The sequence below is a fragment of the Myotis yumanensis genome, unplaced genomic scaffold (assembly GCF_028538775.1).
Source record: "Myotis yumanensis isolate MYYU_CA2020_CCGP unplaced genomic scaffold, mMyoYum1.0.hap1 SCAF_1, whole genome shotgun sequence".
Taxonomy (NCBI): Eukaryota; Metazoa; Chordata; class Mammalia; order Chiroptera; family Vespertilionidae; genus Myotis; species Myotis yumanensis.
Window position 1 is genome coordinate 148,160,296 of NW_027223752.1, and position 25,481 is coordinate 148,185,776.

The following is a 25,481-nucleotide window of genomic DNA, read 5'->3' on the forward strand; positions in this document are numbered from 1 at the left end:
CAATCCCTTGCTCTCTCTCTTCTCCTTCTGGTACCCCTATGATGCTTATGTTGTTATGCTTCATGTTGTCCCTATGGCAAACTCTTATATCATCAGCCTTGTAAAGGTAGAACATTAAGAAATATATACCACAAATAGGAAGCTGATGGATATTGCTTTAAACTGAATGTTTGTTTCCTCCCAAAATACAAATGTTGATATCTAATATCCAGTGTGATGGCACTTGGAAGTGGGGCCTCATAATCAGGATTAGTGCTCTTATAAAAGAGACACCCCCAATTCCTTTGTCCCTTTCACCATGTGAGCCTATAGAAACAAGACCACCATCTATGAACCAAGAAGTGGGTCAACATGTTGACTTTTTTTTTATAATGTGACTCAGGCATGAAACAGCTCTGGCTACCAACAGAGACATAAAGCTAGGATGAATAAAGGACTGCATGTCTGTTTTGCCCCTGATTGATATAAGAGCAACACCACCAAGCAGGTGTCTCCTTGCTCATTGCCAGGGGGTAAACACATTGACTTACTAATTTTCATTTTATTTATGCCACAAAATTCCATAATTCCATGATAATAATGAACTAAGTTTGTTAAAGTATAATTACTCAATAAAGAAGGGAAGCAGATCAGGATAATTCCCTAGATTTATTTTTCATTTTAAATTGTCAAATAATTGTCAGTATTGTTTTTGCCCTTTCTCTTTCTTTCTTTCTTTCTTTCTTTCTTTCTTTCTTTCTTTCTTTCTTTCTTTCTTTCTTTCTTTCTTTCTTTCTTCTTTTAACATTTGTATTGTTGTTTTGTCACAATTCCCAGAACTAGGGTCTCTATTGGGCAAGTAGAAAAATAGAAAATTTTACTATTTCAAAAGAGCAACTCTGACAAACAAGTATACACTCAGAAAGGAGCTCCTTGGACTTGGGCAAATACAGAGTACAGCTTGGGCGGTATAGCCTTTCAACAACAGAAAGAAACTTGTTACCCCACATTTGAGATCTATGTTTGCCTCCAGAGCTGGACCTGAAGCAAAGGCCTTTCCTGCCCTACAGGCTGGCCCAGTCCTGGAACTGAGAGCAGTAGCTTGCTATCTTCCACACCTTGTTGCTGGACCAGGCCTGGGCAGCCAGGAGGAAGTTATGGTTGAAGTCCCATTGTTTGTTGCCTTCAAACTCCACTGTTAGATCACAATAAGGACTGTGGTCTGGCTTGTGTGGCTTCATCATATACAGGCTGGCAGTCTACCACTTGATTTTGAACTCACTAGATGCCAACATTCAAAAAAACTCATTCAAGGATTCTTGTCCTAAAACAGCGCTTCTGTTCCACACTATGATGTTGGGCCCATGTGTACAAGTGGGACCGCAGATACCTCTACTTGGTGGTATAGTAGATGCTGATGAGCTCCTCAGTAGCCCTGCAGGAGTCATCCGTATAGGTTTGAAATTCACAGATGCCATCTCCATCTCTGCTGAAAGAGGTTCCTCCTGCACCTGAGGGAGCTGGGGCTGCACGGGTAATGTCGGGGTTCACTGTGGGCAGGGACCACAGTCAGCCTGAGTCAGGGACCACAGCTCTTGTCAGCTTGGGTCGTGGCAGCCCCCTTGGTTTATTTCTTTAACTTAAACAATTTCCAAATGTTTTCTTTCATTTTTAGCCTCACTTATTTATCATATATTTTCTATTGGCACTATCCTTGTTTAAATGTTAAACTCCCTAAACATAATCACCATTATTTTCTGTCTTTTTAATTTTTTTATTATGCTTATCACAATATTTTATTTCTTTCACTTTTATGCCTTATTTTATAATTATTTATTTTTGACTATACTAAAATCAGAACTAGAAAGACACCATTCTCCTCTAGTCTACAAATCCCTAACAGGAAAAGAAAATCCTGTAAGTTTGGGTCTCAGTCTTCCCAAACTTTACTTTAAAGAGTAATTCATATTCTGCATAATTGGATAATTAATTCCATAGGAAATTATATTTTCTCTCTGTAGTCTGTATATTTTGGGGATGCTATGTGTCATCATTTCCAAGTTCCATGATCCATTTTGATTACTATTATGATCAGAAGTCCTTGCTTTTCCTATTTTTAGGCATCCCTTTCCTCTGTTCAGATCACATATGCACTTTGCTATCTGTGTGCTTTCTTCTTTCTGATGTTCTGAGACCTGCTGCTTTCACTGGTAGCTACTAGGCAAGAGAGGGAGGAATGAACTGGAGATCAGGTGACTGGACCTATGAAAGAGGAGCCACAGAGTTCATGGCGTATTATGTTTTTAAAATTTCATTTTAGATAATTGCTAATATAGTTTAAATCTTTGGCCCTTAATAAAATTGTTGGCTTTTAATTTTCAATTTGAGCTCATGTGTATGCATTTGTAATATTGTGTTTTGAATGAAGCTATTGCTGAATTTGTGGGTCCAGGTACTTGATATCTACATACTAAAGGATGATTATACTCACCTGTAAGAGAATATGGCTTAGCAATAAACATCAATGCCATAACAGGCAAGCAGCAGCAGGTGAATTGGCTATTTTCAGAACCAACTCTGAATCAGTCATCAATGCCATTTATTATATAGTGGATAAAAACAATTGAATTAATTAAGCAAACAGGAATTTTGTTTGTGTGGCTAACATTAAGGAGTAGCATGCCAACTTATTGAATGTACTTACTTGACAGCCATCTGTTTATCCTTTGATGCATTTCATCTTCAAGGAATATTTGTACTAATTAAATAATTTACGTTACCAATAAAAGTTACACCGGTATACCTCCACATGCTCTTTAGACCTGTGTGTAATGTTTTAAAGTCTATTTAAATTACTCAGATTGGATTAATTTTAAATCCCCCTGCTTTTTGTTCCAGCAAATGACCTTTTTATGAACCATTTACTGTTTGATCTCAACTTTCCTTCTCTCGGATGATAACATGGATGATATTAATGTAACCCCAGAAACACCTGGATATTTACCACCTGTTTGGTTCTTTTTCATTTGGTTTCAAATCAAGTCTTGGCACAAGATATTGTGAGGCTGTGTCTATCACAGAACAGATCCTGACAAGCAGTCTGTGAAAAATAGCAGCTGGCTAACTGAAAAGGGAGCTCTGTCTCATTGCCAATTGCTATACCCGTCAGATCAGCAAGTATTCAGTAAGTGCCTACTCAAGGCTTGAAATCTGATACATGTAAAATGTGATACTTGGGCTTACAATTGGCCATGTCTATGGATAGTTGCCTATCATTCCAGCCTCTGGAGGTGACCTCAGGTGACCAATGTCAGAGCATGAGCTGTTCTTTTTTCCAGTTCTCACACTCATTGTGTAAGTCATTATCAATGAGCTTTATTCTTCTACATGTGGATGACATTCTAAAATCTTACAAACCTGATCCATGTGAATTCATGTGTGATTTGAAGGACAAGAAATACCTCTTTTTATAGTTTTAAAGACAGGGCTGGTTCCTTTCCTCCTTGGGTCTCTGCTAGGGGGTTATGGGCAGTGGACCCTAAGCCTTCTCATTGCTTCTGCAGCTTCTCCTTGTTTCTTGAAAGTAGGACCTGTGAGTGGATAGTTGAGGCTTTCTCAGTGAAAGGAGAATCTTTGCAGTGCAATTTCTGACATTGGCTTGATTAGGGGAGGACTAGTTTTATGACTTTGAGTTACTTCACTAGGTTATTGTCTATATTCCTCTCTATCAAGTTATCCTTAAAGTAATGTTACTTACTCCTTATTTTTGTCTTTATTTATTTTTTAATGGATTTTTTTTCATTTGTAGAGAAAGAAGAAGAGGGAGAAAGAGAGAGAAACACTGGTGTGAGAGTGAAACATTAATCAGTTGCCTTCCCACTGGGGTTTGAACCCAAAACCTTGGTTTGTGTCCTGACTGGGAATCGAACCTACGACCTTTTAGTGTATGGGATGACGCTCCAACCAACTGAACCACACCGGTGGCCAGGGCAGCTTTATTGATTTCTGAAACCTCCCTGGGAATACCTGCAGGTCTTCCTAAGTCAAACAAAACTCACTGATCCAAAATGACACTAAGTCATGTAGCACAGATTTTTGCTCTTCTGTGGAACAGTAACACTATCTGGAACAAAAGGCTGTAGAATATTAAAATGGCAAATTATTGGAGCAGGAGGAGCCTTATTTCAGATATTGATCACGTAAGTCCGCTGTCTGGGCTGCCTCCCACACGGGCCTCTGCCTGCACTGGACCATCACATTCCACAAGAGCGTTACAGCAAAGGGATGTTCACATGAACTTTTCTCATTGTTTTGAGGAACACAGACCATGCATTGATACCTCCTGTGCTCTAAAGAAACGAGGGAAATTTATTGAGAGGGGAATGTCTCTGAAACACTCCCTGATCCAACATGCATAAGTAAAAACTAAATAAAATAGAGACGTCTGGCTTCACTGCAGAGTTTCTTATGCACCGATCTGGTACAGGGCTCAGGAAACTTCATTGTATGAACTTCCCAGGGGCATTGAAGCAGACAGTCTATAAACCTGTCTTTGAGCAACACCTTAAAACTTAAATGTTTATTTGTGGCATTCCAGAATCATACCTGGCATTTTAAGAAGAGAGAAATATCTACTTGAATTATACCAAGGCAGAGGTCTCACAGATTCCAGGTAACAGAAATAAGGGAGAGATGTATTCACTTGCTCCAATTCCGATTCACAAAAACATTTTTTTCCAGCCCACATTTTTACTCCTAATTAATTACCACTTTAACCCTGGGAGACTTGAGGCAATGGACTTGGCCCCCTTGCCAGTCACCTGACATCAACACATTCTCATTCTGGCAGAGAAGCAGAGGCTATTTGCAAAGTTAACTGAAATAACTCTGAAAATGTTACCCTGCCTCTCTCCAAGGAAAAGAGTTCTGAACTTGACCTGAAAAGCTCCAAGACAGATATATTCCGAGAACCGTTGTCCCTGTTTCTTCTCTGTGATTTGTTTTATGCAACTCTGGCTACATATTAGAATCACCTGGCAAGTTTTTGGAAACGACTAGTTCAGGGGTTCTCAACCTGTGGGTCGCGACCCCTTTGGCGGTCGAACGACCATTTCACAGGGGTCGCCTAAGACCATCCTGCATATCAGATATTTACATTGCGATTCATAACAGTAGCAACATTACAGTTATGAAGTAGCAACGAAAATAATTTTATAGTTGGGTCACAACATGAGGAACTGTATTTAAAGGGCCAGAAATTTAAGAACAACTGGACTAGTTCCTTGGGTCTACCTGGGGACTCTTAACTAGGCTGCTAAAGGAATGATTTCTGAGCTACTTTTAAAAGCTGAACTGCCCACTAGGCAGAAAGGGCCTTCTGTGTAGAACAACCATATTGTCAATGTCATAGATATGATACCGTTGTAATTAGCTAGTTATTAATGATAGGAAAGGAGCAAAAGGGAGGCCAGACATAAGCATGGCCACGTGAACAGCTTCACCAGGAAGCTGCAACTTTGCGCTGGCCTGTTCCCTGCAGATGACTGAGGGCAGGGACTGGACAAAGGGGAAGATGGGCACATGCACAGTGAAGCTGGTGGTGTCGTAGGGAAGATGCCTGTCAGTCAAACCTGGGACCAGAGATCATTGGCCAGAGTGGGTGGGGCCACTGCCATCCTGCAAACATTTGGAAATACAGAAGCCCCTAAACAAAGGAGTTTACTCTCTTAGTTCTGGCTCTCTGGTTCCTTTGGCTTTGTTCCAGCCTCTGTTCCCTCCATAACCATGTGGCTCTGCAGACCCCACATGCAATGGACTGATGGACTGACTGCAACTGGGACCACAAATTAAGCCGGCCTGATGCTGGAGCGGACACTGCTCCACCATGGAGTGAAAACTGGACCCGGGCTCTAATTCTAGCTCTGCTGGAGCACAGCTACACTTCTTCCTTGGCGGGAAAGGGGGAAATGGGAGCTTGGAAACTTGGGGGTTTGAGTCCATAGAAATAAAATTTTCTAAAGTACCTCATTCTCCCACGAGGGCCTCTGGAAATTCTTATTCTAGTGGCATCCTAGGAACCCCTCTTCTACCGCTATCAGAAGCATCATTTACTTAACAAATAGTAACTGGATAACTACTCCATGCAGGGCTGTATGCTGGGAGCTGGAGAAAAATATGGACAAATGTGACATGGAGCCTTCCCTGGACTCTAAGTGTCCAGGGGACATGAAAGAACATCTCAGGTCTGGATGATGGCATTCACCTCTAACTGGTCTCTCTGTTGTGCCCTCGGGGCTATTCTCAACATAGCAGCAACATAAACTTGTTAAAACCCAGATCAGATAATGGCACCTCATCTTCCTGTTCTTCCATGTGTTTCCCAAGGCCCAGCCCAGCTCAGCCCCTTTCTCCTCCTCAAACCCAGCAGGCACCCTCTTGCCTTCATCCTTCCTAACTTTTCCTCTGCAGGACTCCCCTTGTCCCCACCTTGTCGGCTTCAGGTCTTTGCTCAAATTTAACCTTATCAGGAGGCTTCACTGACCACACAATATAAAAGAGCAAATGCCTCCCTCCCTTGTCAGCCTCTCTCTTCCTTTGACCTGTTTTGTTTGGCCTCATAGCACTTTTCCTCATGTGATTTATTATACCTTTCTTTTTTGACTTTTGTCTTTCTCTTTTTACTAGAGCATGTATTTCAAGCAGGCCAGGACTCTGCATTGATATAATCCAAACCAGACTTATAGCTGCCTGCCACCTGCTGACATTGCTAAATGTCCGGCAGTGGAAGGCCCTAGTTGGCGTGCTATACATACTATGGAATGAACACTTGAGAATCATACACTAGGGCAGGACATGGTACTAGGAGGGAGCCAGGGGAAGAGGGCTGTGCTTGCCTTGTGGTGGAACTTACATTTTTTGTCTGAAAGGATCAGATCCGTGATTTAGAAAGATCTCTTGGTCAGAGTGAAACATGGGTACAATTATTTTCTTAATTTATAGGTGAAGACGCTGAGACACAGAGAGGTTAAGCAATTTACCCAAGTCCATAAGGCTAATAAGTGAATTAGTAAGATTCAGACTCAGGAAGTTTGCCTCTAGAGTATCTGCCTTAAGCACCAGGAAGCCTGAATTAATATAGTTTCTGTTCTCTTAGACATGGAAACTGTTGTGGTAGAAGGGAGTTTGACTTCTAAGAGTTCTGATCATTGCAGGTGGTAAGCTTAGCTGAGACTGTCCACCCCTCGTACCACCTTCTCTGTCACAATACTCCAACCTCAGCTTTGGCACAGGGCCTATATTTTATACTCTGTACTTTTAACCAGTTTGACCAGAGATGGGTTTCTTACCTCAAAAATGCCAGTCAGTATGGATAGCCAGTGACCATCTGATTATCTCTATATATCAGCAATTTGAACTAAGAGACCAGAGCTGTAGTCATAAATTAAAGACAACCATAGTAGTAAAACGGCATCATTGTAAGAGCTGGCAGAAGCCAGTGTGCAGAGATGAAGTTACAGCAGAGCTGCAGGGAACAAGGAAGAGGTGAGACCACAATGCCAGAAGCGCCCTCTTAACTCCCCCCCCTCCACACACACACACATAGAGCAGAGGAAGGGAGGGAGAGGAGAAAGAGAGGAAAAGAGAGAAAGAGAGAGAAGGAGAGAGAGAGAGAGAGAGAGAGAGAGAGAATTGATTCCTGAGTTCCCAGATTTTAAGTATAGTTTTCATGAAACCCAACTTCATTTCATTTCTTTGAGACTTTCCTTTATTTACTTTAATAGTCATTCCTCTTCTTACTGTAGTTTATTCTATCCTTTTTTGTTTGTTTTATTTATTTTTGTTTGTTTTGTTTTCTAACCATGAACTCTTATAGAAAACCATATTTCAGTACCAAACATTCTGAATAAAGTCCAATATGAAAAGTAATATATCCATCAGTTTTTAGGTGGACTCTTTCAATTAGGAATTTTGTGCCAGTGGCTTTAGCAGAGCCATTGCCAGCTGATATTAGTAACTAGGGCATTTGAGCAAGTAAACATGTTTTGTCACCTGCCAACAGGCAGGACTAGTCAAATTGATTTCCAGGGAATTCTGGCACTTTGAAGTAATTAGTATTTGTACAGATCCAAAGCATTTATTGAAGGAAATGTATTGTCCAATCTCTGGTAAAATAAAAAAAATATGTATTTGGTTTCCTTGAATATGACAAATAACTATTTTCTTAATAAGTGGATAATGTCACCCTGACATCTATATGGATGAAGAATTACCACCCTTAGCCTCTTAGATATATACTATTTGCTTTTTATGCTACTATAACTATGATTTACCATAGAAATACTTCTTACATATAATTCGTTATTAAAATTAATATAGTTGATATATAGCATGATAAGCTAGTTTACCTATGACATATTTATAAGTATGTAAATATATACAGATATACTTACCTTTTCTTTTAATGAATATTTATTAAGGATGTACTAAGTATGTGATGACACTAGGTGTTGGTTGGGGAAAAGGGACACAGGACATTATTTCTATTCTTGATGTTCTATTAATGACACGTTGTTGATTTTATAAAATGTTCTGCTGAAGCATAGGTCTATTACGCCATTCATCATAGGCTGGTTGGAGGCTTAAGGCTGCTTTTAAGTCTAGATATTCATACTCTGTTAGGGGAAGTTGATTTGAATGAAAATACTCTTCTGCTCTATTCAATGATAGTAATCTTCTATGCTTAGCTCAAAAAATTGTTTGATGAATAAATGAGTGAAGGAATAAAAAAAAGAACTGGTAAGATTATAAATAGAAAAAATTTACATGTGAAATTGGGTACACTGAATGAAGCAACTAGTCTTGGTGTGACTAAATTAAATAATAGGTTGTTTTGGTGGTGCTTACTTATAGCATAAATTTTTGAGTCTCTTGGTTTTCCTCAGTCTTGCTCCTGGCCTGTGTGCTCTTACAGCTATTATAGTAAAGTATACTCAGTTGGTACCACTGCTCTTACCCCCTTGAATAGTCCCAGAAAATAAATTAATAAAGAAGCCTTGCTTCCCTTCAATATGTTTTGACAACTTCTGTCTTCCTACCTGTAAGGGTTAACACTAGGGAGAGAATCACAGAGCTGCTTTTTCTCTAGTTCCATCCATTTTCTGCTATGAGTCATGTTAAACCTGTTACAGTTGAAAGAGTAATATTCTGCAAGTAACCCCACCTGAGAAAAGTGCTCCTATTGCAAATCTTAATGATATTTTCTGTAAAATAAATTTCAAACAATCAGGCTGTTACATATGGTACCACCTGATCTGCAAGTGGTAACTGAAGGAGGTGAGCTAGACCTATTTGATGCTTATAAGATTTGATATCACTGGCCAACATTTTGATTTCAATAAATCCAAGGTTGTTGAGTTTTTAGATTTGATGTTGATGCTGTACCATTAGTACATTTTATCTTAAAAATAAATCCTAAATTTTACTTTTTAAAATGGCACATTAAGCATGGTGTTACCAGCCTCTTCTAAGTCATCATTAAAATCACAGAGAATTGAATGTGAAAACAAATTTCATCTTTGACAAATCTAGGAGAGAGCCGTCACTCCCAAACATGATGCATAGGGTAGTCTTTATAAGGTGAAGTGAAATTTGGATATGGGGGACCTCAAGACAAGTCCTCTTTTGGGCAAAGAGGGCAAGAGATCCAATGTGTCAGTACATCTGGTGAGACAAGACCACAGCCCACTGTTTGAAATGATGCGAACAGGATGCAAGTGCTGGGGGCTTATCTGGATTGGGTTTGGCACCAAGGAGAAGCAAAGGAATTGGTTCTGGACACTGGTTAAGGTGGTAAGGACAGATGTTGATTAGTAATAACGATTGAAACAGGGAAAAGAGCCAGTATGAACTGAATGCAACTTTGATTACAGAAGAGACCAGGAATTTTTCAGGAAGGTTGTGGGAGTAAAGAGGGTGCAAACAAGGGCTCAGTAAAGTCAGAAAAGTAAAAAATTACAGAAAATGTAACTGAACAATGGGTTCAGCTGCCTACCACAACAAAAGCAAAACTCATGAGACAGGTGCTTGTATAAAAGAAAAGAGGTTTATTCAGGTGCTGTGACCTGGGATAATGGTGGACTCCCATCTCAAAGACCATCTCTCCCTTCTGCTCAAGCCCCAGGTTCTTACAAGGATAGGGAGGGTTTTTTTTTAAATCCAATTATCTTGCTAGTTTGGGGAGTGCTTCAGTCCTATCCATTCATCTTTCTAACTTTTGGCATGTTCCATGTAAGAACTTTCCCCTGTGCCATCTTGACCAATGGGGGAGACTCCAGGTGCTCCCTGACTATCTACAGTGAGAAAAGCACATATTAAGATACACTTGTCAAATGAATTAGGGGGATAAATTCTTCTCACAAGGAATCTTCCACTTAATTTAGAACAAGTTTTGGGAGATAATGTTAGTTTGTTGCCTCTCTCTACCTTTGTTTTCATTGATGAATTTCTGCTTTTTTCCTTATTGTTTTCTTCCTTATAATTTATTCAGGTTTATAATGTTCTGACCCTAGTTTATGAGTTAACTGTTTAGCTAACTTATTTCCAAAGTTTCTGCTATTTTTTTTTCAAGCAAATGCATTTAAGACTATAAATTTACCATCACATACTACTTTAGGTGGATCTCACTTTTTTTTTTATGTAATGCTTTTGTGGTGGTTCAATTCTAAATATATTTTGTTTCACTTTAAACTGAAGTTACTTAGGACTATGTTTTTGGGTTTCTAAACCTATATATTTTTAAAAAATACTTCATATTGTGGTCAGAAAATATATTTGTGTAACTACAATTTTCTGAAATATATTAAAACTGTAACATGGTCCAATTTTATAAACACTGTATACTCAAAACCTATAAACATTGTCTATTTAGAAGGTATAGATTTATCATCTAGAGTCAGAGGACTAGGTAGTCTTGCTGATTTGTTGTCTAAACCTCCTAAAAGCCTTATTAGAGATTTTGTGCTTTGTGTCAGTTTCTGATAGAAACATGTTAATATTTCACACTATTGTTATAGTTTTGTTAGTTTTCTCCTAATAATATTTTCAAGGTTTGTTTTGTATATTTTAAAGCTAAGTGGTTAAGGAGTTGAGTTCATGATTATGATATCTTTTTGGTGGATTTTCCTTTCTTTTTTATATAGTACTAGTGGCCCGGTGCACAAAATTCATGTACATTAAAAGGGAATTAATTAGAGGAAATATTTTAATTTTGCTATTTGCCCTTTCTCTATAATAGAAGTGTCAGAGATGAAAGGAAATTAGTAAAATGTATATGAAAATAATATATAGCCCTAACTGGTTTGGCTCAGTGGATAGAGCATCGGCCTGCAGACTGAAGGGTCCCAGGTTCGATTCCAGTCAAGGGCATGTACCTTGGTTGCAAGCATATCCCCAGTAGGGGGTGTGCAAGAGGCAGCTGATCAATGTTTCTCTCTCATCGATGTTTCTAACTCTCTATCTCTCTCCCTTCCTCTCTGTAATAAATCAATAAAATGTATTTAAAAAATAATAATAATGTATAAATTTATTAATAAATAAACAGTAACAAAATGATATAACAACAACAGAGGCATGATATAAAAACAACAAAAACATGATACAAAAACAACAGTGATGCAAACAATGACTGTAAAGTGAATAAAATTATTTTAATATCTCCCTGTACACCACATTAAGAGTGAAAACACTTTCAGAGTGCTTGACTAATTTCCCTTGTGATGAAGTATTTACAACTTTAACTTTAACATCACATGTTCTTCGAACTGGAGGGAAAGCGACATATAACTGACCATGTGTGAAAACAGGTTCAGGTAGGAATATTCCTACTCTGTCTAGAGTTTGTCCTTGTGATTTATTAATAGTCATCGCAAATGCTGGCATCATGGGAAACTGTCGTCGAATTAATTTAAATGGGAGGCCAGTGTCAGATGGGGACAAATCAATTCTTGGAATCAGAACAACCTCTCCCTCTGCAGATCCTGTTAATACTTCAGCTTCAGTAATGTTAGGTCATAATCTTTTTATAATAAATCTAGTACCATTACAAAGACCCCATTTACTATTAAGATTTCTCAGTAGCATAATGATTGCAACCACTTTCAATTTTAATTTATGACACGGCATTCCAGAAAGAGTAATACTATTAAAAAATTTGATGGGAAAATTTTCCTTTTCAGCGTCATCTGTTGAATCAATGGAATCATCACTCAAATATGTGTGAAAATCTCCGAGCATATCCAAAATTTCTTCACTTAATTTTTGAACGTGCTCATTTTTGGACAAAGAATTGCACGTTCAGATATACTTTTAATATTATCTATAGATATACTATTTCCAAAGGTAGCTTCAATAATAGATCCATTACAAATCATTTCACAGGAGATTTCAACCCATTCCTAAATGAAAACTGCTATCAAGTTTGCCATCTCCAAGTTTTACCAGACATTCACTATAAGCAGAATCCTCTGATCTCATATTTGTTTTAAGAGACAACTTTCTGAAACATCCCCAAACACTACAGTACTTTAAATTATTTTGTACTATGGCCGATCGTATAGCATGTGGTACAATACTGAGACATTTCCTCCGAGAAGAACTTTCCCACCAAATGCAACATTCAAATTCATAATTTCTCTTAGTAATCTGTCTATGGCCTTTATAGCATGACTGGATGCCATGGTGCATTCATCAAGAATAAGAAGTTTGCCCTTTTTAATAGTTTTAGCAACTTCACTCTTTATATTGAGCCTAGAAATTGAAGTTTCATTTAATGGAATTGGTAATTTATATTGGGAATGAAAAGTTCTTCCACCAAGAAGTAAATTTGCAGCAATTCCTGTTGATGCTGTGGGTAAAACAGTACCACCATGACCTCTAATATAATGTATTAAAACTTTATGCCCTCGCCAGCTTGGCTCAGTGGATAGAGCATCAGCCTGCGGACTGAAGAGTCCCAGGTTTGATTCCGGCCAAGGGCACATGCCTGGGTTGCAGGCTCGATCCCCAGTAGGAGGCGTGCAGGAGGCAGCCAATCAATGATTATCTCTCATCATTGATGTTTCTCTCTCTTCCTTCTCCCTTCCTCTCTGAAATCAATAAAGAAATATATAAAAAAAAACTTTATAAAGATATGTTTTTCCACTGCCACCTGGACCATCCAAGAAACAGCATTTGGGGTGTAGAGTTTGATCTTTGATGGCTGAAGTTATAGTCTGAAAGGCAGCTTCACCTCCGTTCTGGGCAGGACCATAGTGCTGGGCAGGCCTGGAAGTGCCTCCGCTGGGGGCGGAAGTCCCTACCCCCACCCCCCAGCTCCTGTGTGTGCACAACCCATTGATGGTGGTGACTCCGACACCATCACAGACAAATTAGCATATTCCCTCTTTATTATATAGGATTCCTTTTTTTCCTTACTAATACATTTTGGTTTAATTATATTTTGCTTGATATAACTATTGGTAGGCAAGTTTCTTTAGGTTAGCATTATTCTTTAGCTTAACATTTTTGTAGTTTATCTTACCAGCCATTTGCTTTAAACTTTTCTGTATCATTTGTCCATATCTGTTCATTTTAATCTAATTTTATAATGTTTTTCCAAAGTTTAATTTATTCAATTTACCTTTAAATTTGCAACTATCTTAATTTATGTGTTTTTATATATGTCATACTATAAATATTTCTAATAGTCTATAATCATCCAATATTTCTGTATTTATTTTAAACACAACAATGACCTTAGCATACAGGTACTTTTACTATTGTTGTAATATTTCTTCTAATATTAATAACCAACACTTATGTAGCCTTTCCTATGTTCCAGGTACTGTTTTAAGTGTTTATATATGTTGACTCTGTTTCTCCTTATAGTGACACTATGAGGTAGGTAATATTACCATCCTTTTTCACAAATTAAAAATAACTCAGTAAAGAGGTCAAAGTGACTTGCACAGAGTCACAGAACTAGTAAGTGATGAACCAAAATATCAAGTGTAAAACTTTAAAACTTATGGGAGAAATATAGAAGAATGTAACTTTAGTATTATAATATCAATAAGATTTATTAATAAAAGAAAAAATCATAAAGTAAAAGCTATGTTACAATTTACAACTTCTATTAAACAAGTGACAACTAATGAAAGTTTAAAAGAAAGGCAGTGAATGAAAAAAGTTACAGGTAACACACTTGGAAAATGAAGGATAGGTTTTTCCAGTCTATGTAAAGAACTTCTATATATAAATACAAAAAGGACACAGCACCTCCCCACCCTGCTTCCCTTCAAAAGGGCAAAAATTAGACAATTCCCTAAAAAGGAAATCAGAATAACTAATATACTCAACTCCACAAGTAATTACAAAAATACTAATTTAAAACTAGAAGATATAAATTTGCAAAAGGAGGTAATATTTTTGTTCATGCTCAGTGGGATTGTGAATTTAGAGAGCCATTTAGCTCTATCTGGTCAAGGGGAAGATATGCATACATACATACCCTGCGGCTGGCAATGCCGCTCATAGACATGTGCTCCAGTGATCCAGTGCACATGCGCACTGTGGGTCCTTAGCCCATGTATGTGTCTGTTCTTTCCTAGAGAAATGGAGAAGTAAATGGTAATGCTAGATAGCAACTAACATAAATGGTGAGAAGTCACAGGTACCAAAAGGTAAAAGCCAAACATTAATGAGTGAAAAGGTAAGTTGCAGGAAAGTATTAGAATGTAATAACATTAATCAAAGGTTAAAATTAGACATTTTAAATTTATGATATTTGCATATGTAAAAAAGTATAAAAACACACATGAAAATGATATTCATGTCTAGAAAATAAGGATAACTTCTGGAGAGAAAGAAACCTGTGAGGTTACTGGGGTTTGAGAGTAATATTTTATTTCTTTAAACCAGAGATGTGAAAAAAAATGTGGTAAAATGTTTGCATTTATTTAATCTGGGTGGAAGAGGTCCATGAATGTCTGTTATGTGCATTAGCTCTGTGATTTTAATATTTTATAATTTAAAATAGAAAGTAAAATATTTAACATACACCAACTTAACATTTCAATAATTTCATCATTTCATTTAAATAAACAATTCTAAATAATACTACAAGTTTTGACATAAACTTAAATACAGTAAGGAATTGTTTAAGCCCAAGTGAATCACCCAAATGGCATTTTACCAACTGGGGCTGTGGATAATTTTCTTCTCTCATAGATGTTACCTAAAAAGATTGGGAAGGCATAGGATTTCCTACTCTCCAAGTGTTCATTTTTTTTAAAACATATTTTATTGATTTTTCACAGAGAGGAAGGGAGCGGGAGAGAGAGTTAGAAACATTGATGAGAGAGAAACATCGATTCAGCTGCCTCTTGCACGCCCCCTACTGAGGATGCGCCCGCAACCCAGGTACATGCCCTTGACAGGGATCGAACCCAGGACCCTTCAGTCCACAGGCCGACGCTCTATCTGCTGAGCCACACCAGTTTGGGCTTGAAGTGTTCATTTTTTAAATGGTGGCCTCCAGCTCTAAATTAATAAAAGACAACCAGCTTCTCATACAGTTCTACTCTCATACAATCCTATAATCTCTTCCTCTATGACTTAATTACCTAAAATATTTAATGTTTCAGAGTTATATTGTCTCAGTTTTTTCTGAGATATAAGCATCAAACTTTTCAGGTACTTCTTAACATTCTCATTACCCAGTCTATTAGCTCTGTGTTAACCTAAAAGTTCACTGCAACCTGGTTCATCTATGTTTTTTCAGTACATGAAAAACACTCTAAGTCATCAACATAATCATGAGATAAAAGCATTAAACACTTGTTACCTACCCATGTCATGTATGGAATGTGTCTATTACCCACACATGACAATCCACTGGGTCCTGCTGATGAAGGAGTCCTGCCTTCCCCATTAGAATGTATACCCCTAGAGAAAAATGACCCTGGGAAGACAATTTAATGTGGCTGATGGATGATTAAAGCACTGACATGAGCTTATTTTAGAAAGATTAAGGCTTGGTTCGTTGGAGAATGACAGGTAGGTCCATTGGCTCTGATAGATCTGGAAGTGCTAACGGGTTGTTGACTGTCATGTCCCATCTTTATTATATTCTATAATGTTGGAATTTCAGTCTTCTTACAAAGTGCCTGTTCTGCTCTGAATAGCAGTCAATAGATAAATAGGTTCTGGGTGTCTGTAAACTTAGAATCTATTTTACCATCTAATGGTTTCTGACCTCCAAATCTTTAAACAAAGAAGAAAATTAATGTCAAAGTCTCATCAAAGCAAATGGGCTAGAAACAAAGTTTGTGGACAGATCATGGACATGACTCATTGCTCCATGACATGCCCAGTGCCTCCTTATGGAAATGTGTTATCACTGCCAATGGGGGTAGGTACCCCTGGGATCATAGGATTAACTTATAAGGGAGACTCATAGCCCATACCAAACTGAAGAGGTTACTAATCTCTAAGCCATGATTTATTTTCCAGGAGTAACCCATCATTTGTGTTGTACTAAAGATCTCATTCTTCAAGATGGTGAAGTCACCCTCAGTGCAAACCCTAGAGGAGGTTTCTCTGCACACACACAAAAAATAGATATCTAAACCAAGCTGTTGGGCCAATAACAGATGCAGGCAATGGGATCTGGAAGCCCTGACGTGCAGCACAGAAGGTAATGTGAACCTATTCCCAAGATCCAGATCATGTCATTTGGGTTTAAATTAGTTCGTGTGAGTGTTGGTCAACATATATGCAATGACAGCTGAAGGAAAATATCAGACTTGTATCTGTGGTGCAAAAGAGAATACTGCTGCTGTTTGATTGACACTCAAGGAGACTTACTGTCTGTGTGCTTCTATTGTTTTTTTGTTTGTTTGTTTTTTAAGATGCTGGAGGTTGAATAGCTTTGACAACAAAAAGTTGATAATAAAATTCCATTTGGAGCTGAGTCATTATGTTTGTCAATCATTCACTCCCTTCTGAGTAAAATAAACACCCAAACATGGAATCATGAAATCTGGAAGGGACTTTAAATGTCATCTACTGTGATCCCTCACTAGCTGGAGGAGTCACTTTTAAAATTTATTAATGGAAAGTCTGAAAGAAGACCATCTTTTTCAATCTCTCTTCTCTCTCTTTTCATTTTTCTCTCTCTTCAGTCTCTTTTTTATCTTTCTGCCTCTGTTCCAGTCACTCTCTGTCTCTGTCTGTCTGTCTCTCTTACTCTCTCTCTCTCAAACACACATACACACACCACCCCCACCCCCATTACCATACACACACCTGCATTTCTCTGCCTCTGTAATGTGGTTCACTTACTTTTTCTGTGTGGTTATTAATTTCAGAGAAAGGAAGAGAGAGGGAGAGAGAGATAGAAATATCAATGATGAGAATCATTGATCAGCTGCCTCCTGCACGCCCCCTGCTGGGGATCGAGCCTGAAACCCAGCCCTGACACAGGAAATAGAACCCTGACCCCTGGTTCATGGGTTGATGCTCAACTACTGAGCAACCCTGGCCAGGTTGTGGTTCAATTATTAGCTCTATTTTCACCCGATTAAATAACAAAGAGAAACATTTTTTTCCTCTCTCTTTTGCATGATAGTTCTTCAAATATGGCACTTGGTTTAGTTTCTTCTAGCTAAATGAGCATTCCCTTAAAGCTTGGTTTCTCATGCCTTCATCATCTCAGTCAGTTCTCTCTGGATGCACTCTAATGAAAGAAGGAAAACTTTCCTCGTTAATGTTATTTCAAGATATTTAGAGGTTTAGAATAAAATGTGTGTGGTACCAAAAATGGCTATTAATTATGAATATTCTATTAAATACAAATTAGGCTCTGCATGTATTTGGCCATGTTTTAAGCATAGTTCACCTCTTCCTCCTATATTTCATAAAGAGTAAAAAAATCACCTATTTGTGGCACTGGGTACTCCAGACAGAGATAGGCCTTCTTGGTTTTAAATTTAGGATCTGTATATGAGGACCCGGCTAGAGTTCCCTACTAATGGTTACTTCTCACTGCTAATGTTGAGAACATTAATAGTGTTAGCCATTTCCTTTAGGTGCTGCACAAGACACAAAATGAGTTAGACACAATCTGACTTCAAATAAACTACCATCTATTCTGGGACGAATGTAAAGAAGTAAACAGAGCACATATTTATAACAAGGCAAAATCGAAAGCTGCACTATGTAATTATCTTAAATGTTATGCATATTCTCAGTTTGTTTTTGAGCATATATAACAGTCCAAATCTATCATTTATCCTCACAAGGGTGAGAAAAATGTTCTGCAAAACAATTTACATCTAAAAATGAATTCCTGGTATAGTGCCTACTCAGAACTAGTGTAATGATGCAATAAATACCTCAGTTGATTTTGCATGGGTAGAAAACAAGCTAATTGACAAAAAGCAAATCACCAGGCAATGACACTTTACTCCTTTAAGCACAAGATTATCAAAATTATACCATTTGGGGGGAATTCTTCCTAAAACATCCCATACTCATTTGGCTTCTTAAAGAAATAATTTAACCTTTCATGGATGACTCATTGTCAACATTTCAAACTACAGTCCTCAGACTAGTTAATAATGCAGCCATGCAGTCAGAATCCTCTCAGAAGGTAAGACTGTATTTGTTATAATTAGGACTTATGCTCCTCATAGTTTCAGCTTTTGGCTTTTTATTATGAGCCTTGAGTTTATTGATTCAATGTAGTTTCATGTAGAATATTCTCAGCCCCCTTCTCCGAAGTGTGGCTGCTCCATGCCCCTTCTCACAGCAAGGTGTATGGATGCTGACAAGGGCAAGAACTCTCCTAAAGCAGGGTAATCTGAAAAGCCCTTAGAAAATCACCACACATTTCATATCACATTCAAGGGACTCTAGAATCATGGGAAAATATCATGTAGGGAAAATGTTTTGAAAGAGCATAATGAAATCTGAACAGTGCCTGTGGGCTGGCTTATTGTCCTTATGCTTCTCCCCCACCTCATGCTAGTCCTAGGCCGCAGGTGTGCTGGACACAAACCACAGAGTTATTGCCCCTCATCATTTTTTAAAAAATATTTTTTATTTATTTTAGAGAGGAAGGGAGAGGGAGAGAGAGATAGAAACATCCATGATGAGATAGAATCATTGATCGACTGCCTCCTGCACACCCCACACTGGGGATCGAGCCCCACATCCCAGACATGTGTGCCCTGATGGGGAATTAAATCTTCTGGTTCATACGTTGACACTCACCCACTGAGCCATGCCAGCTGGGCATTGCCCCTTATCTTATCCATGATTCTGCTTTTCAGAAGACACTCTCTGCTCAAGATTCCTGCTGTCTGAGTGATTGATCTAGCCAACATCTGACTGCTAGACAAAAGATGCCTTATTATTACTAAGAGAGAATATGTCTTCCGAGTTGAGAAATGGTGTTTTTTTTAAATCATGTCTTGTTTTAAAAGAAAAATATAAGATCAAGTTAGAATATCGAATGTGAGCATCTATAGTCATTCAGTTCAACATAAATTCATTAAGGGTCTGTGATATGCCAGGGGCTGAGATGCACAGAGGAGTCAATAATAGTTTCTGCCCTTGAGGAGCTGACAGACTAGAAAGGGAAACAAACACATAAGCCAACAACTGCAATTTAGTGTGTTAAGTGCTATAATAGGCCTGGAAATTGAGCTAGGAAAGCATGGAGAACAGAAAATATCAAAGGAGAAAGTGAGGACAACTTACTAAAGGGATAGAATGGAATTTAAACAAAGAAGATGGGATTTAAGGTTGTTTTTAAATGATGCATGAAGGTGGAAAGGGGGGGGGGGAGGACAATTTTGACAAAAGCAACAACAGAAATAAAGCACAGGGGAACCTCTGCACCACAACTGTGAGGAGGTTTTTGGAATGAGGTTTAGAGACTGAATTGGGGTTAAATAAAATGCCAGAGCTAAGAAATTTGGAAAATTTCAGGGTGGGGGTGTTATATATTTTAAGTTAGGAGAATGACAAGGTAAGTTTTCATTTTTCAGTTTAAAAAAATTGAAAGCGGTGTGGGAAATGGCCTGGAGTTAAAGAAACTGGAAATAGAGACCAATTAAGCTAATTAGAATCGTTTACAAAAGAGATGGGGAGGGTTTGATATGCAGATGTATCAGGCATGCAGAGGTGGAATGAATTCTAGAGAGAGTTGGCTGGGCTTGGGCTGAAAGTGAAGATGGATTTTAGGATAACTGCTAGTTTTCTGATTTGTGAGACGTAATGGACTATAACACAAGTCTGAGAGGGGAAATGCCAGTTTGTTGTTCTGGGTAAAAATACCATTGAGATGCCCCTGGGGCACATGGATTGCCAGTTTGGGTTGTCAGTTGGAAATCTGCGTGCTCTGGGGAGTGAGGTTAAGTGACCAGAGGCATGGACCAGGTAGGACAGGAAAAGTTGAAACAGGATGACAGGCTATGAACCTGTGTTTGAAAGAGGCATAGGTCCAGTGTAAGTTTAGTGGCCATAGTTTCCCAAGCCCATATTTATTCTGAGAAGCATATATGTACTTGCAAGTATGATGGGACAAATCACTCCGAGTATACTGTACCAGAAAATTATGGTCATATGTTGCTTTCTACGTGAACAAACAAATGAGACGCAGTGAGGCTGAACTACCCTGGGCTGGGAAGGAGACGCTCCCCACCCCCACTCTGTCCCTCACCCCACCCAGAAGTAAGGCGTTCCTATGAAAACTTTCAAAAGTGCAAATGATATAAAGAAGCAATTGCCATTAATTTATATGAAAACATTTTTGAGCATTCCCAGACCAAAAACTCTATGCACCTACAATACCTTTACTTCATTCACCATCATCAAAACAATTATGTCCAGTTTTATGCTAAGTGGAGCACCCTTGCAAGCTCTTATTAGTGTAGTTCCTGGGGAAGGAGCCTGGTAGACCACTTCCACTTCTGGGGTGGGGGTGCTGCTGCCTCTTTTTAAATTTTTATTTTTTATTGATTTTTAGAGAGAGAAGAAGGGAGAAGGATAGAGAGATAGAAACATCAACAAGACAGGAACATCATTGATCGGCTGCTTCCTGCAAATCCCACATTGGGGATGGAGCCTACAACTCAGGCATGTGCCCTGACTGGGAATAGAACCAGAGACCTCTTGGTTCCTGGGCGGATGCTCAACCACTGAGCACACTGGCTCAGCGGTGCCGCTGCCTTTATAAGGGCTGAATGCTGTTTTCACTTTTCACCTTCTTTTTTGTAAAAATGAAAATCCTCGTTAGAATTCTTTCAGTTAGGGAAAACAGGTGCTAGTGTAGGTCTTTCCTGAAAGCGAAGCGGCTTATTTTCAGAGAATGTGCTGAATTGTTCACCACTCCTGTCCCACAAATGCGCAGTGACGATATTCATAGACAGTTGTTTCTATAGCGCCCACGGTCGTTCACTGCATCTCCTGTAAGGTGGCAGCTGCCAAGGAGAGCACATGCAGACCCAGCTTGTCCTGCCAGCCGTGGCTGCTGCAGCTGCTGCTCTGAGTCCTGGCAGATTGTTTAGGCCTCTATCACTGAATTTCCCAGAGAGCTTGCCATTTGAACTACAATGACCTACTTTCTCTGGCCCAATCAGCATATATATTAGAGGCCCGGTGCATGAAATTCATGCACTGGGGGGGGGGTGTCCCTCAGCCCAGCCTGCACCCTCTCCAATCTGGGACCCCTCAAGGGATGTCCAACTGCCCATTTAGGCCTGATCCCACAGGGACTGCTGGCTCCCAACCTCTCACAATCCAGGACTGCTGGCTCCCAACCGCTTGCCAGCCTGGCTGCCTGATTGCCCCTAACCACTCCCCTGCAAGCCTGATCACCCCCTAACTACTCCCCTACCAGCCTTATTGATGCCTAACTGCTTCCCTGACGGCCTGGTCCCCCTCCCCCCCAGCTGCCCTCCCCTGCTGTCCTGGTCGCCCCTAACTGCCCTCCCCTGATGGCCTGATCTCCCACAACTGCCCTCCCCTGCCAGTCATCTTGTGGTGGCCATCTTGTGCCCACAAGGGGGCACCTATCTTGTGTGAGAGTGTGACAGTCAATTTGCATATCACCACTTTATTATATAGAATATATACTTTAAAATTTTTCTTTCTTCTTTCTTTCTTTCTTTCTTTCTTTCTTTCTTTCTTTCTTCCTTCCTTCCTTCCTTTCTTTCTTTCTTCCTTTTCTTTCTTTCTTTCTTTCTTTCAAACAATTCAGCTGTAATTATTGGAAGAAAAAGTTCTGTGTTTTTACTTTCTCTTTTTAGCTTGGGCTTTACATTTTGGAAATCTGATCTAGCTTTTATTGGATAGAAACACAGGTACAACAAACAGCCCTCATCCTCAGAAAAGACTGGGGTTTTGGGTGCTCATGCTGTTGCAGCAAAATATTCTCGGAATCTGTGCTAAGAGGCGATCGTTTTTAGTGTCGTCGGTATCTTCAGTGGGGGATGGGATGAACATGAAAATATGTGACATCGCTTGATAAAGCCACGGGAATCAGACCAGCAAATACCTCTGCTGGCCCTTTCTGAGCCCACAGTTGCTACACACCTTAGCGAATAAAAGACAATTCACAACCCAGGAAACCACAAACAGCATTTTTTTTTGCCTGCAAAGCATCTCTGCATTTATCAGGCTCTCTAAGGCAGGTATTCTTTATCACAAAATGAAAACGTCAGAAATGCGATAGCCAAGTCCCCATGTTTAAGAGAACCAGCCACCAATGTGAGGAGGAAATTAACATTCTAGTCATGGACTGCAAGTAGTTTATTCTGGAGTTCATTCTGAAGAGGTAATGACTAGGAAAATGACAAAGAAAACTGTTACTGACCATTAGTGAGCAATCACTCTGTCATCTTACAGAGATAATTTAGATAAATGGGGGGTTTCCGCTGTCTCCCAGGGAGACAGGCTGTTGACGTCGTTGATAATGGCTACCCACTTACAGGTTGCTTTTGACAAATGAGTTTTTTCATTGGGCAGCTGTACAATAGTCATCTCTGCATCTGTCTGTCGGATGTAGTAATAGCTCCTTTTAGAAGTTTGTAAAAAAAAAAAAAAAAGTCTGACAGTTGATGCCAGGGAAAAATGCAAAAATGCCCCTCCAAGGCTTTTCAACCACTGAGGAAAGCAGTTTGGAAACATAAAGTATTTAATAAATGAACACCAAGCATTCCATATTTTTGTTCAATTGACTTGTAATATTTTAACAGCTGCTAATTATGCACTGTTGTTATTTGGAATACAGTACCAGATTCTCTTTTCCATCTGGGTAATCTGGTTTTTACAGAATGGACTTTTCCCTACCCCAAAGTTAATAGAATTTTTGCTACTACATTTTGAGGGCAATGATCAAATCAATTTAAAGAAGGTAAGCAGATAGCACTTTTCAAGGGAGATGAATTTTACCCAGTGTTGCTTGCAAAATATTTTATTTTATCTTTGATGTCATAATTCACTCTGATATCATTTAGGGCCAAGAAGTAAAAGAGGGACTATGTCCATTTTTAGGAGGCTTAACAGGTGTGAAAACTATGAGAATATTTTATTTTAAGAAAATATTGAGAAAAAATGGCTATAGGGTACATTCCATTTATTAAGAAGCTTATAGGAACTGCACCAGGCATGAAATCCAGTGCTTATTTGAAGTGGAATGGAGAGCAGGAGAGGAGAGCTGAGTGTGGGGCTCAAAGCCAGCGACTGCAATGCACTAGATATGTGAACAGGAGCTCAGATCTTCTGAAGTTTGGTTTCCTCATATGCAAAAATGGGTGAAAATAGCATCTTGTTTTCAGGATTGTTGTCAGAATAGCATAAGACAATGACTATATAGGTATGTTGATAATAATGACAATAATGATTTTTAAATGTCAAATCCACCTTGGAATAACCAAAGGTGGTTTTACTTACTATGATGCAATGCCTTACCTGCCTGTCCTAATAGATAGGAAGGCAAAGAGCTACACAGAAATGTCAATGATTAGCAGTCATTCTCTTTTATCAACTATTTTGCTTTTTACTTTGCCCTTGGACACACAGCACACACATTCTTTCCTTGCACAGGGATGTTTTGCTTTTTATTGTGGTTAATTGAAATGCTTGCTAAGGTGAGTGGCTGTCTCAATGCGGAGGGCTGGGCTGTGGGGCCAGCTGTTCAGGGATAGGAGTGGAAATGAGCTACACATTTAGGCCTGTCCAGTCCACCAGTGTGCAAGCTCAGTCACTGTACTAGTCTACTAGAGCTGCCATACAAAATACCGTAGACTTGGTGGATTAAACAACAAATTTATTTTCTCATAATTCTGGAGGCTGGAAGTCCAAGGTCAAGGTTCTAGCTAATTCAGTTTCTGCTGAGATTTCTTTCTTGGCTTGTGGATGACGTTGGCCTCTCTCTAGGTGAGCACATAGCCTTTCCTTAGTGCCTGGCACGGAGAGATCCATCTCTCTTCCTTTCCTTATAGGGCCATCAGTCCTGTCAGATTATGGCCCACCCTCATGACCTCATTCCACCTTGATTACCTCCTAAAGATCCTATATAACTCTAAATATCATCACAATGGGGATGGGGGGGGGGGTTGGGCTTTAACATATGGATTTGGAAAGAGAAGGGGAGATACAATACAGTCCGTAGCAGTCACCATCAAAGAGAGGGACATTTTCAGAGATCCCAAATCCTTATTTAAAAACTACTCTTAGAAACTATAAGTAAAATGCAATGCAGGGAATTCCCACAGCCTTATATGTTATATTGGAGGAAAAATATCATCAAATTTGGACAGAGGGAAAATATCATAAATTCTCTAAATCCATCATTCTTTTTTGGCATAATGTCTGATGATATATTTTGTGTATTTTATACATAGTCTTGAAATTTGATTCTTTTAATCTTAAATAAAACATGCTGAAGTTAAAACTGTGGTTTAAGTTCAATGAGTCAAAAATTTTTGCCTCCAAAACATCTAATACAGAATTGTTCATTCCTGGTAGCACATTACAATCACCTGGAAGATTTGTTTCTTTGTTCTGGTGTGTGTGTGTGTGTGTGTGTGTGTGAAGATTTGTTTCTTTGTTCTGGTGTGTGTGTGTGTGTGTGTGTGTGTGTGTGTGTGTGTGTTTAAAACTAATTCCTGGGCTCTTTCCAAGGTCACTTAAATCAGGATCTCTGGGGGCGGTTTCTGACTTTAGCAGGTTGTAAAAATCTCTCCAAGATGTTCAAATTCATTACCAGGATTGAGAATAACAGATATGATTTCCAACTTTGTCTCCTTTGTGTTAGGGCAAGAACTTAGTTTTAATGGGGGGAAAAATGAAGTCAAAATGTAATAAAATAAACAAATAATTATGTAAGCTTTCCGTACAGATAGCAACACTGCTGACCTGTACAGCAGTCACCCAAAATGTTCCTCTCTCAACTG

The 25,481-nt window shown here is 39.0% G+C and overlaps 2 pseudogenes; both read right to left on the bottom strand.

The window, feature by feature from the left end:
• Nucleotides 1–369: 369 nt before the first annotated feature.
• Nucleotides 370–514, bottom strand: LOC139001449 (small nucleolar RNA SNORA48; annotated as a pseudogene).
• A 529-nt stretch (nt 515–1,043) lies between these two features.
• Nucleotides 1,044–3,232, bottom strand: LOC139019549 (NTF2-related export protein 1-like; annotated as a pseudogene).
• Nucleotides 3,233–25,481: the final 22,249 nt, after the last annotated feature.